The sequence below is a fragment of the Canis lupus genome, chromosome 4 (assembly GCF_011100685.1).
Source record: "Canis lupus familiaris isolate Mischka breed German Shepherd chromosome 4, alternate assembly UU_Cfam_GSD_1.0, whole genome shotgun sequence".
Classification (NCBI taxonomy): Eukaryota; Metazoa; Chordata; class Mammalia; order Carnivora; family Canidae; genus Canis; species Canis lupus.
This window is the reverse complement of record NC_049225.1, coordinates 5,539,616-5,551,048: the sequence shown is the minus strand read 5'-3', so window position 1 is coordinate 5,551,048 and position 11,433 is coordinate 5,539,616. Positions and strand designations below refer to the sequence as shown.

At 47.8% G+C, this 11,433-nt stretch overlaps 1 long non-coding RNA gene across 1 annotated transcript; it reads right to left on the bottom strand.

Annotated features, from left to right (window-relative positions):
• Positions 1-457: 457 nt before the first annotated feature.
• On the bottom strand, positions 458-7,580 carry LOC119871605. Its single transcript, XR_005357525.1, has 3 exons — positions 7,445-7,580; positions 3,259-3,394; positions 458-2,243 (listed from the first exon to the last, which is right to left on the bottom strand). It is a non-coding gene; the product is annotated as an uncharacterized LOC119871605 (long non-coding RNA).
• Positions 7,581-11,433: the final 3,853 nt, after the last annotated feature.

The following is an 11,433-nucleotide window of genomic DNA, read 5'->3' as shown; positions in this document are numbered from 1 at the left end:
GAGGGAAGGAACACCACAGAAGCCTACGTGGTCCCATCAGGGATTCTAGGTGACACTTTTAACATGTGACAGTGGACACGGAGGTAGCGCCAGCAGAGGTTAATGGCTGACTCGAAGACATTATTTATTGTTGGTTTTTTTGTCCTCCCTCACGGTGGTTTATAGAAAGCACTTGTCAAGATTTCCAGGCCCTGCCATGTGCAAATGGCATAAAGCTGATACTCAGGGGAGCCCCTCTCTGAGGCTAGAAGACAGCATGGAAGCAAGAGGGAGCAGAGCATCAGCTGAGCCCCACCAAACCAGAATGGCAAGTGGTATCCTGGCTCCGACCAGACTGGAGAGGAAGGGCCAGAATGGCCCTGCAGGGGATTCCTGGGTGGCTCAGCAGTTGAGTGCCTGCCTTCAGCCCAGGGTGTGACCCTGGAGTCCCGGGATCAAGTCCCACATCAGGCTCCCTGCATGGAGCTTGCTTCTCCCTCTGCCTGTGTCTCTGCTTCTCTCTCTCGCTCTCTCTGTCTCTTATAAATAAATAAAATCTTAAAAGAAAAAAGAATGGCCAATAGCATTCTTCAAGGCGACCAAGCCTGGATTGGTTTAAAAATATCAGCAGTCCTGATGCCACATTGATGACACTTGGAAACATTTGCCAAGGGACTGATGTGTCCTATGATTTACACAAGGTGATAGTTGGTGATTTTATTAACAGAGATGGTGCAAATTCCAGGCCATTCTCTGTGTGTGGTAAAGCTAGGCTCTCCTTCACGATGTGGTGAGTCACTTTAAGGAGAGTGATGCAGAACGATTATTTCCTTTGGATCAGTTTATCCATCTACCATCTATCTGTTGTTGGACATGAGATTGGATCAGGCAAGGAGAGAAGGCATTTACATAGATGTGCATCAATAGGTGGAAGAAACAGAAGCTTTCTTGAATCTTAGAATATTTTCTTTTATTTGTTTGTGCATTTGTTCCTTCCATTGTTTCTTTCTGTATATTCTGAGACTCGAGGCCTTCTTTTGGATTTGGGAACTCAAAAGGATGAGTGACCATTTTATGACTTGGATTTTTGGTTCCCTGAGTCCGAACATACATATTAATATGCTGTGATATGACCAAATTAGTTTTGCACAGAGTTTACCAAGGCTTTCCATGAGCCAGGGAAACCAGAAGAAGGTTTTTGTGATAACTTATAAGCTGATCGTGAATAAGACCACTGAACACTATGCAGTTGCTTGGGCTAAAAATGTGTCTGTGTGAAGCCTAAGAAGTCAGTGAAATCCTCAGGACACAAACATCTTCAAAGGGATAAAGCTTATGCTGAAGAGGGTTAGGGGTTCAAGACACTCTTTCTCTTGGGTACCATCTTGTTAGCTTGGCCAAGTTTCTCCATGCTTGCACAGCCTCATGGTGCATAGCAAGTCACCCCTGGCAGCATCTCTGGAACATCTGGAGCCCACAGCAGCTGGGAGGGTGAGGAGGTAAGAATGAGTGGCCAAAAGGACAGGAAAGATTAAGAGAGGACAGGCTCTCAAAACGCATCTTGAAAAGATTGCTAGAACAAACCAATCCCTTAGAGGTTGGGTTTTCCATCAGTGTGAGGTGGATCCAAATAGTGCCCTTCAGAGAACTAATAATGGAGCACGAGCTGTACACACAACTCCTGTGCTTGTGCGGAACAGCTTAGAGGAGGATCTTAGGAAAAACCTCAGTGCAGGCTGATGCTGCAGTGCTGTCCACTGATCTCTCAGCCAAGAGCATTGGATGGGGCCAAGGCCAGGAGGACAGGCAACAGTATTGAGCTCATGGTACCAAAGGGACACAGCCTTAAGGACAGCAGTATTCCAATCACACGATAGCAGGAAAGGAAGCAAGAGATGGAGAAACCCATGTAAAGGCCCAGGATACTTCTTTGGAAAAACCTAACAGTGCCCTTGAGCATTGGCCAGGATTATACAAGGACTGTTCACACTTGGCTGAAGAGTTGACTCTAGGGAGAACTCATGGTCAAACACTCCCTGGATCTGTGCTCAAAGGAATGATGAACACTTCTGATTCTGGAGCTACTCTGGGGCCCAGCAGAGCTCCAAGTTTCCTTTGGTCCAAGTAAACAGAAGAAGGCCTCCCAAACTCCCGGCCCTAACATGCAGGAAGGTTGTTAGTCCATGACTTCATGTTGGCTGCTCCATGCTTCTCATGACATTCTGGACAGCACTTCTTGATATTTCAGGCAGTAGTCATCCCATCTGGGTTAAGAAAAGGTAACAGAGTTCAGTGATGGATTCAGGGCCCTGGAAGGAATTAAAAGATAGGCTTCATCAGAGTAACTAGCACTTTCCTGTTTCTAGGGCGTACAATTATGTCTGTGTTCAGTTTGGGGTTCAGTTTCCCCTACTGACTCAGCCCACAACAGCCCCTCCCTCCTTCTGTATTCCTATGGGACATGTGATGCCTTGAATTCTTCCTCAACATTTCCTGTATTTGACACACTCTTTCCATTTTAATGATCCTATAGTGTGCCTCAAATGGAATTCAAAAGCAAGTAAATAATGTCTTCGTCCTCAAGGAACTTAAAATCCAGTGGGAGAAACAGATACATACGTAATCAATCACATTACTCTGGAAGCAGAGGTGGGATATTTGGGTCTGGCCTGGCCAGCGGGGTTAACAAGAGTAGGAATGGACTAGACTGTTTCTCTGAGAGGCAATGTGTATGACTTTAAGCCTAAAGCCAGAGGTATAAGCCAGGTGAAGGATCATAGTGGGAAATTACATGGAAATCTAAAGCCAATGAAGCCAGAATGGCCAGAAATGGAAAAGCAAATGGGTAGCACAGGGCAGGAATCAGGAAGCAAAGAACTGAGAGCAAAGAAGAGGGGGATTGGTTCTTGCCTAAAATCGCTGTTGTTCACAGATTTGGGAAGAAGATTTGGATTGGATTGAAAGTTCAGAAGAGAAAGGTCATCACAGAGAGCAAGAAGGTTCAGGGAGGGACAAGAGACAGGTCAGGTGGCAGGGCAGCCAAGACAGAGGAAAAGTTTTCAGGATGGATGAAAAGCTGAGTGAGGTGGGGGTGGGGGGGAGAGCTGTCAGGCGACAGAACACAACTCTGTTCTCAGGGCTTGTGTGTGTGTGTGTGTGTGTGTGTGCGTGCGCATGCACACGAGTGCACGCACGAGTGAGGTGCAGACCATACTATCCTGCACTTAGGGGTACAGTTTTCTCTGCATGATTCAAGCATGAACATTTCCTGTCCCTTACCTAGTCATCCCTTTGCAGGCAAGGGCTGTGGCTTCCACTTCCTTCACCATCCCAGCAGCACCAGGTACAATAATGGAATAAGTCATGACTGCTCCTGGCTGGTTGCCTTTTTCTATCAGATCATCCAGGCAAGTCTCTGAGAAGCACCAAGTACAAGGTAATTTTCATCTTTTGAGAGCTAGACTGGGCCTTTAAATGTGACATGTATCAGTCTGGCACATTTTGTGTACATTAATTTAATATGAATAAGAAGGGGAGAAGAACCCAACTTACAATTGGCATATAGTAATAATTACTCAGGGACGAGAGAGAATATTAAAAGAAACAAAGATATTTTCCTTTTCTAGTTTTTTTAGTTAAGCTGCTATCTTCTCTAAAGTCAGGCTGAGCTGGAAGTTTCCAAGGTGGCAATGTGGTGCATTTGCTCTTTTGGCTCTTCTCTGGGTCTCTGTCTTAGTCATGACAGGACACACAGTACACTCCTCATCAACATGGGCTCGGTCAAGTTTGTGAGCTTTCACTAACCAAGCCCAGAGTAGGGCATGGGACTGGCTTCACCATCCAGCTGTGGTTAGATGTTTGGCACAGGCCTACAAATTCCCTCTGTACTGCCACCTGCCCGCAGTGCTTTCCTTCTTGGCCACGTACAGCATTTGAAGTTCACCCTATTCATTTTTAGTATTGAGTATAGTCCACTTAGCCTTGCCATGGTCTCACAACTTCTTACCACAGAGAAAGTTATTGATGTTCACTCACATCTTATCTCCCTCACACATCAAATCCTAAGTTGCTGGAAAGCAAGGCCTATGACTGGTTCAGCTTTATATTCCTATATAAGCAATTGGATTAGACATTGAATAAATATCTGTTCTTGAGGGAATAAACAGATCACCGTTTTCTATGCTCGTGCTTCTCTGAACTCAGCTTTCTCGACTATAGGATGAGGGAGCTGAAATAGACCCTGTACAGTCTTCCCAACTCAGAATGCCAAGCATTTTATGGGTCCTCCCTTACTGACTTTATTTATGAGTTTTCCCTACCTGACCTCATGTGCATTAGAGAGTCATTCCTGACACTTAACCAACATGTCAGCCCTGTGCAAGGACAAAGTGGGTTTAGAATTTAAAATCTAGGGACACTTGGGTGGCTCAGTGGTTGAGTGTCTGCCTTTTGCTCAGGTTGTGATCCCAGGGTCCTGGGATCAAGTCCTGCATCGGTCTCCCTGCAGGGAGTCTGCTTCTCTCTCTGCCTGTGTCTCTGCTTCTCTCTCTGTCTCTCATGAATAAATAAATAAAATATTTAAAAAAAAATTTTAAATCTAGACAGAGAGATGGGAATAACCCTAGGAAAATGGCGCCAAATATGGCAAGCTGCTTGCTTATACACTGATCTCTGAATTGTGTGACAGACCCTAGAGGTGAGGACAAATGGATAATCAATGCTGAGGTACAGGTGTGGGCAGTGTCCCCTTTGAAGCTCTCTGTCATCACTCAAACCACCCTGGCAGAGAGCACTTTAAGTTGTGTCTGCCCTTAGCTCCGAGAGAAAGCTAGGGAGTGGAATCAGTGATCAAGCCTCTTTCTCAACAGCAAACAGAAATAGGGAGGAGAACTGTTGTGTTTTGATGGGGGAAAATGCAAAACACTTGGCTCAGGGAGGATCTGGATACACGGTGGGGCATCAGGGAAGCCAGAAGAGCGTGAGTTGCCGAGAACATGGGGCCCTAGAAGAAGGGGGCGCAGGCAGGGCCAGTCACTGGGGAGAAAAGGTGAGGGAAAGGATATGATGGAGGGCCAACATTGTCTAGGGCTGATGGGCTCTGCTGAGGAGAAGGGTCATGAACAAGGCTGGACCAGCACTTACCTTACGTGGGAAGTATTTACCTTATGATGTGGGACCAAGAAGTGGGCCATGGCCCCTGAGTGTATGATGCGGACACATTTCCTGTGCCGCTGGCCAATGGGATGAATGGATATGTGCATGTCTGAGAGGGATCCATCTCCCCCCACCAACAGAACCGGAGCCAACCCTCTCTTCTTTTCCTCCTCTACCTCCCAAGAATGGACTTGAGTAAGCCCCAAGGAAATCATTCTGAGGTGGAATGGTGGGATTGCTGGCCCCATGGCTCCTGGTTCCCGGTAACTGAGCAAGTGCTCCTGCCCCTGTGAGTCTGGTAGCGTCGTTCCCGCAGGCTCCTCCTGGGCCTGGGAGCAAGATTGAAGTCCTGTACACCCCGGGAGGAAGCCCTGTGAGAACAGGTGAGAGGTTGGGAGGGGACTTTTCAGCTAGCAGGAAGATTTTCTCTTTGGAGCTTTGGCTCTTCACCATCAAGATGCCAGCCTTGAGAATTCTGTGGAAAATGCGCGAAGCTGTTGTCCAGGTTTTGCAGAGTTTAAACCTGCTGCCTACTATGCCCAGGAACATGAAGTGGGGTCTGGCACTCAAGCTGCCAGCATCATGAGGTCTCTTCAAAGTGCTAAGCTGAGCCTATAACCCCTGGTCCCCCAACCCAAGTCCACAGTCTCGCTTTTAGGGGAGCATTTCTGTCTTTTGTGCTTCTTTGCTTGTCTGTTTTAATAACCCATCTGGGGTGCCCCTCTCACTCCTAAAAACCCTTCCTTAGCTGGTGAAGATTCCCTGCACACGAAATCCACAAGGCCATGAGCCAGAGCACAAGTTCCAGCTTTGCAGAAGGCCCAGGCCTCGGGGAAGGAGGGACAGTGGGAGACACAAAGAAGCAGAGGCAGTGGCTGACCCCTGGGCCCAGTCTGTCCTCTCCAGCGTGGGCCTGGGCAGGTAATAGTGGCACTAGGCCACTTGCAACATCAAGGAAGTACCCTTGATTCTTGGCCTGGGGCTTGCTTTGGATTTCCTCCAGAGGTTCAGCTTGAAGGCTCAAGGGTTAAAGACTACCTCCTTTCAACAGCAAGTCTAGTTTTCTTCAATTCTGAAAATATCTGGATTTGGGCCCAGGCCACAAACCATCTAAATGGAAATGACAAAGACTCATAATGAATCCGTCCATGCCACTCTGTCCTCATTGTGCCCACAGTCCAACGAGGAACTGGGAAGAGCTGAAGTGAACAAAGAAGAAAGGAGAACTAATTGTGCTAAGTGATGTGATGAAACAATGCTGGGAACCTCTTCTAGACACCTTCCTGAGGAGATGACATGAAAGCTGAAACCTGGAATATGGATGGTGAGGATTCCAGGGAAAAGGAGGGGAATAGCCTGTGCAAAGGGCCTGAGGTAAGAGGGAAGAGCTGCTAGCAAGCTGATGGTACTGGAAGACGAGGGTGGTGTGGAGTGAGTCAGGGGGGCACCATGGGATGCAAGGTGGGGCCTTCCTAGCTCACTGGGGAGTGCAGTGATGGCAGAGCCTGAAACAGGCTTAAGATGATTGATCTGGTCCTGTGGGGAGAGGAAGTCAAAGAGTACATAGAAGGAGCAGCCAAACGGGGGGGATGCGAGCCAGGGGAGTTTACCTGCTAGAGGACGGCCCACCGCAGTCTGGTGGATGCCCAGGAGGTTGCTGAGAGGCAACAACATGAACTCAAGTGAGGAATATGGTAACCGCACAGTGTTGCCTGGCAGAGGCACGCTCCCGGAGGGGAAGCGCAGCAGAGGGGAGGCAGGGAAGCAAGGGGAGGCCTGCGGGTTGAGGCCAGGGCATCTGGGCCTGTGGCCAAACTGAGGAAACAGCCTGGTCCTGTGGGCGGCAGGACCACATCATGTCCAACTGTTCCCGCATGGCCTCCTGAGTTGTCCACGGGGCCCTGACTCAGCTGTGGTCAGTGTCACTGGGCCCAAGGGCCCCGAGGCTGTCGGTGAGGGTCATCATCCCAACAGCAACAGAGACTAAACACAAGGGGCTAAAGCCAGTGCCATTTGCATGTGATCTGTAAGTGTCCCTGCACTGCTGCTAGGCGACCCCCCATCCAAGCAGGGGTTAAGGAGTGCGCAGGCTCGAGACTCCAGCCGCCTTCCATTAAGACCTCCTCCCACCTTGGGCCTCTGCTTCTCCTCTGAAAGACTACCGCCCATCTCCACACAGTGGGAGCATCGGTGACTGTTGTTTTTGCCATTACTACCACCCACTCAGCCCTGGCCACCCTGCTGGCCACCACTGCCCTGGCTGTGGGGTCCGCCTCAGCCCACACTGGGACGTCAGAGCCTATCTCCCCACCTGTCTTCCCAGTCACCTAGCTGCACCACATGAGTTGCATGCTGGTAAAAGTCGGCCCCAAGCAGTCTTCCCAGGGCCCAGGGAAGTGCACAGCAAAGTTCCAGCCATCAGCGTCCCTCCAAGAGGCAGGTTTGAGGAGCCCTGGGAGGGTCCTACTAGAAAGCACCAGAGTAGGCCTGGTGGTGAGCACCACCCCTGGTGACTTCATAAGCAAGCATGGCCTGGGACAATGTGAATCAAATATGCCCTCCCAGAGTGCAGGGACCTCTCATGTCATACAGGTGGTGGCCTCACCTCCCAGATGCTCCAGGACAGCTCTCATCTCAAATATCACATCCACTTGTGTTCCTACGAGTACACTCACATTCGTTAGACATCGTATTTCACTTTTTGGGTCAAAAAATGTCCACCATACCTCCTTCTATTTTATTTTTTGCCAAATTACAGCAGTATCGTGCACAGAAGAGGCAGATTATTATCTCCCAAGTGATTGATTAAGTAAATTATAGAAATACCTTTCAGGTGAATGATTGAAGACTTTTATTGAAAAGTAACTTTGCACTGTATTTGGTTCATGGTCACACCACGGCCCCAGCTCAGCTGTGGAGTGAGAACAATATGTGACAAAGGGCAAGATGTGGTTATTTACCTGGAAACCCAGTGACCATAGAGCTGGTCCAAGAATGGGTCCCTGAAACCAGGTCCTAGCACAACCAGTCCCCTGGGCTGGCATGAAGCACATGCCCAGCTTCATAGATTTTTCTCTTTCACTTTCCAAAGCTGATTTAAAGACTGACTCGTAGTTATGGTGAAAGAATCCTGGAAAGAATGAAGTCGAGATAATCTGTTTTTTTTTTTTAAGATTTTATTTATTTATTCAAAAGAGACACAGAGAGTGAGGCAGAGACTTAGGCAGAGGGAGAAGCAGGCTCCATGCAGGGAGCCCGATGTAGGACTCAATCCCAGGACCCCAGGATCACGACCTGAGCCAAAGGTAGACACGCAACCACTAAGCCACCCAGGTGCCCCCAGGATAATCCATTTTTAACAGTTGGTGCCAAAGTTCTATCCCTTTGCCTAGGTCTGGTTTCAGTGATATTAGAGTTTGGTTAATTATGAATGAATGATTTGTACAGTTTTGTAGGGAATGCAGCATGAGGGAAATATAAATGGAGAGAATGATACTGAAGGTTAAAACCCATAAAGTTACTGATAAGTCTTCTTAAGGCTTTTCCCCTGGATCTGCAGCTCATTAATAGTATCTCCTTTGACTGAAGTAGAATCTGTGGGTCAGCCTGGACCATCCCCATCCTCCATCCTCTATCCAATTTTCCATCAAATTCTACTGATTTGGCCACATTTCTTCCTAACCTCTCTACTCCTTTCTGTAAGACTGAGGACATCACACCTCTCACCTCACTAGGTGGAGGAAAGGATGAAATGCCTCCATAAAGTAGACAGCATACTTGGTGAATGTTAGCAGATACTATCAGGAAATGCCTGGTATCTGCCTCTGGATAATGAAAGACTGAGTCTTCCCAGCCCCAGAAAAGGTAAACTAATTCCTAGACTCTGAACTGCCCACCAGAGCTTCCAAATGAGCCATGGAGTGTTCTACAGGAAAGAAAAATGCAGAGAAACCAGTCTGTGCTGTTTGTTTGTTGGTTTGTTTTTGATAGGGGTGAAATGGGGATGCAGAACAGAGAGAGACCCAGCCAATGGGCTGGGGAAAGGACTAAGGATTTGCAACTTGAAAAGTAACAGAGGGGTGCCTGGTTGGCTTAGTTGGGGTGGTGAGTTGTAGCTGCACATTGGGGGTAGAGTTACTTTTAAAAAGGGAGCAGTGGGATGCCTGGGTGGCTCAGTGGTTGAGAATCTGCCTTTGGCTCAGGTTGTGATCCCAGGGTCCTAGGATCGAGTCCTGCATCAGACTCCCCATGGGGAGCCTGCTTCTCCCTCTGCCTATGTCTCTGCCTCTCTCTCTGTGTCTCTCATGAATAAATAAATAAAATCTTAAAAAAAAAAAAAAAGGAGCAGACACTCCAGTCTTAGACCATTCAAGACCCAGGATAAGCAAATGGCTATGTGGATTCATGGGGATGCTGGATCCCCAAAGCCCTGGTCTTGGGGTTCAGTGGAAAGGCTTGCAGAAAGGGGAGATGACCATAAGGGACATCTCTGTGAACACAGCTCCTCAATGGGGAGAAGGGGAGGCTCCCACAGAGGCTGGCCATGGTAGACCCGGTGTTCTTCATGAGATCTAAGCCAGACCATTGACCGAGCTAGGCTTTTGAATCTACCTTTATAAGATGCTCAGTCATGATTAGTTTTCGAAAAATAAAGAAAGATAAAATTTCTTAAACTTCAATGCTATGGAGAAATATATTACCTGCGGCGTGTGAGTGTTTTGATCAAAATAAAAATTCATTTAAAAAATCATGGAATTTGTCATAATTTTTTAGTCTATATGCATTTTCTCAGTGTACTAAAAGTGCTATTGCTACTGTGTGAGACGCTGAGAGAACTTTTTTTCCTCATAAAATATGGATCCTCATTCATGATCCAGCTGAGAACAGCTAACTTATGGGTAAATCACATGGCCCCAAATTTCACCCACGTCAGGGCTCTTGTTGGTCTCCCTGCCTCCTCTCCTGGCATCCCCTCTGTTCTTGAGAAGGCAATGCTCATGTGTTCATTCGTTCATTCATTCATTCATTCCACAATATTTTTTCTGTTCCTGGAGTTGACATTCTAGTTCCCGACAAATCGTGCTGCTTCACACCTGCACACTGTCCTTCCTCCCACCGAAATGTCGTATCTCTTCCCCTTTCTGTCTGCCAAGGTCCTACTCAAAATACAAACCATTTAGGCTTCAACCTTTGCAGGAAATTTTCACAGCTCTCCCAGAGAGTGGGGTCCCTGTACTGTGCTTCCTGCACATCCCCTGTAGCACGACCAGCTGGTACGGAAACAATCCTGAATCTCCCCTTAAAGTGTAAGGCTGCCTGTGCTTCATGCCTTGATGTATTTCCAGAACCCAGGCATACATACAACTTGCATACAGTGGGTCTCCTTAAACCAATAAAGACTTGCCTAAACATTGGCAAGAACCTGTCTCTTCTCCCAGAGCTATGACCATTGACCTGGCAGTTCTCAAGCCAGGATACACATAAAAATCATCTGGGGAGGGACGCCTGGGTGGCTCAGTGGTTGAGCATCTGCCTTTGGCTCAGGTCATGATCCCGGGGTCCTGGGATCAAGCCCTGCTTTGGGCTCCCTGCAAGGAGCCTGCTTTTCCCTCTGCCTGTGTCTCTGCCTCTCTCTCTGTGTCTCTCATGAATAAATAAAGTCTTTAAAAATAAATAAATAAAATAAAAATAAAATAAAATCATCTGGGGAGCTTTCTAAAAAGCACCATTTCCAGCTTTCCTCCCCAGAGAATCTGATCTAATCTTCAGAGTGGGGAAAAGGTGGGGGTTCGAGGGGTGCCCAGGCATACTAATTCTTTAAAAGCTCTCTAAGCAATTCCACCAGGCAGTCAGAGAGGGAAACAATTTCTTCAGAGGTATAGAAATAAAGGTCAAATGATCTGGTCCTTCAGGAATCTCCTGCCACTTTCACGGGCACATTTTGGCCATGAACCAGGTCATCAGGACAACATGGAATTCCATAGGCACCTTGTTACAGATCTCCATCTTGCAGCATCACTCTGGGGCCCGTCTCCTGCCTGTGTCCGGGTTAGCAGGGGCCAGAGCAAGGACAATGGTGCCCAGGGTTTAGGAGTAGAGAGGCTTCCCCGCTCCAAGGGGTAGGGATCCATGGTTGGTGGTGGGGAGTGAGTCTATGTTAGTCTTCTTATTGGGAGGAGCACTAGGGAGGTTGTCCCCCACATTTGCCATCTCAGTAAGTACTTTCAGAACCTTCCAAGATGTGTTGTGGACAGTTGCATCCATCTCAGAGCAGAGTGCCCCAAGAACTTCACTCTGAAT